The 2,439-nt window shown below is 39.6% G+C and overlaps 1 pseudogene; it reads right to left on the bottom strand.

Annotated features, from left to right (window-relative positions):
- Nucleotides 1-1,329: 1,329 nt before the first annotated feature.
- Nucleotides 1,330-2,439, bottom strand: part of LOC102484153 (polycomb group RING finger protein 6-like) — a 26,927-nt pseudogene continuing 25,817 nt past the window's right edge.

Here is a 2,439-nt window from a genome sequence, read left to right as displayed (position 1 = left end):
AAAATAGTTGCCAACCCTTATCCAATTTTTTAATAGTTTCTATTCAGATTTGAAAATTTGCTGTGAAACAGAATCTACAAACTTTCTTTCACAAAGCATCATGATGCTAATTTTTGTCAAAACAATGTTTAAAACTGAAGTCTCTGTATGGAAGTGAGCTCTCTTACACATTATTCTTTATTCCAGTGACAAAATCACAGAAAAATGAACGTTAAACTAAGGAAACACTGAATTAGTATTCTGTAAACTTTTCAAATTCTCCTAATTTTTTTTGTTACTTATAAAAGCAGTGCCATTAACAACACATTATATACTCAGATAAAGTGTTAATCAAATTAACATTTAAAGAATAAAAGTATTGTTGCAAAGAAGCACCTTTATTGAAAGAAATGTTAAGGAAGTCTTATTACTCTGAGGGCCTATGGCATGGGTCATAAACCCTATAGGAGACAGTCTCTTCACACAGAATAATGATAATTCAACCATTTTAAAACTGAACCTATCTCTTCAGTGGTGTTGCTGGTTTAAAAAAGATCCAAGTTCAATATCTTTTGGCAGCTACAAAAGTGGCTAAGTTTTTTTTGTTGTTGTTTGAGAAAATACTCTGCAATTTGTCATTTGAATCTTCTGTTCAAATGCACACTTCTTTTCCAAATTGATGACTATGCAATTGATGCTCCTGGAGAAGAGAATCTCAGCCAACAACTTGAAAGGGATATGGCTCAACAAGAAGAAAACAACAATCAGTATACCTTGAAGATGGGATATAAACTGGGCCAGCTGGTGATGTGGTGGTTAAGGTGGCTGGATCCCACATTGCTGACTGTTCGGTTTGAGTCCTAAACCCAGTGGTTTGAAAAATGCACCAGGCATGTGTGTATGCTTGCCCAAAATTCCAAAAGGAGGGAGAAATGAAGAAAGGATTATGTCCATCCACCATGGGGGATGCTTTCTCACTTCCTCCCACCTGTTCATCTCTCTCCAGCAAGTGCACATACCCTCTGACAAAACAAAACAAAACAAAATGTAGGAAGTAAAGGTCAATATCAGGAAATTATTTAAAGTCATAAGGAATTTAAAAATCCAATGTTTAGAAATTTCTCCCCTAACCTGTGAATGCTTTTTATATACAGTCTCTAGTAAAACAGAGGTATTTCATGATTCCAAATTGCACTTAAAAATACTGAGTCTTGGTGCTGAGAACAGATAAGTTAGATCTTGAATAGCACAAATGATAACAGTTGGATGTTCTGTGGGAATATCTGGGGAGATGCAGTCTTGCAGTAGTATCCTTCCTTCACTTCCCTTGTCTTAGTAGGCCTAGGATCTTCAAGTTGTTTTCAGAGGAAAATTCACAAGACCATAACAAAGGACAAGTAGACCATCCTGCATTCTGCATCACCTATTGCATGTTGGATTTCCCTTAGAGTTTGATATGGCTCCAACAAGGGATGGCCACAGATCATATCTGACAAGGTGGATGGAGACCCATTTTTCTTTTGAGGAATTTTCCTACATGCCCAGTAGTTGCTTTTTCTGAAACACAGACAAACTTCTTTCCCAATGGCTTAAAATGTCCCGTGCCTTCATCAGCACCAATGAATTCCAATAATAAACACATATCAAGTTCAGGTGGAATAGAAAACACTGATTCTAGGGCTTTTTTTTTAATCTTCTTTTGCTTGAAGGCACTGGTTGTGGAACAGCAGATGTAGGTACTTCTAGACCTCTTTCTTTATAGAAATAAGGCATTTGATTTTTTTCACTTTTCTCTAGATTCATCACTAATTTGTACCCTATGTGTTTTAACTGTCGGTCCAACCTTATAAAGTGGTTGAGTCTGATGTACCACTATGTTGCACTTTGGACATCTGTTGCTGTAGGAAAAATGTCTTACAATGGAGCTTTTACAAAAGATATGAAGACATTCTAATAGTAGTAGCATTTATCAAGTAACCTTCGCAAATAGAACACAAGATGTATGGGGACAGCTCAGAGAGATTAATCAAACACACTTCCTCATCCTCCTAGTCTGGCCTGTACCCTCCAGCCTCAGGGAGAAGTAATTCACTTCCTCCTCCTCCTTCTCTTTCTCCTCCAGCTCCTCTTCTTCCGACTCATCCTCATTGTCCTCCTCCTTGAAGGTGCCTCCAGCTCTAGCTCTGAGGTCAGGGGCTTGAGCAGGCCAAATCCCCAGTTTCAGTCAGACGCGCCTGGCCCTCTTCAATCACCATGGGGTGCTGGGGATGAGTGTGGGTGGGAGGCGGGGACAGCATGGCAGCTGTTCCCTTTGCCTTGGGGGTGCCAGTTTTGCCTGCTGTCAGCACTGAGACCCTTTCATGGCCCCAGATGACTAAGCAAGAAGAGGAACTGAAAGAGCTGAGTTGATTCTTGTTGATGGCGAGAGATAGGGGTCCAGTCTCATTTTTTCTGTAGGGA

This window comes from Tupaia chinensis, unplaced genomic scaffold (assembly GCF_000334495.1).
Source record: "Tupaia chinensis unplaced genomic scaffold, TupChi_1.0 Scaffold142716_1, whole genome shotgun sequence".
NCBI lineage: Eukaryota > Metazoa > Chordata > Mammalia > Scandentia > Tupaiidae > Tupaia > Tupaia belangeri.
The sequence above is the reverse complement of the archived record's forward strand: the minus strand, read 5'-3'. Positions and strand labels throughout refer to the sequence as shown.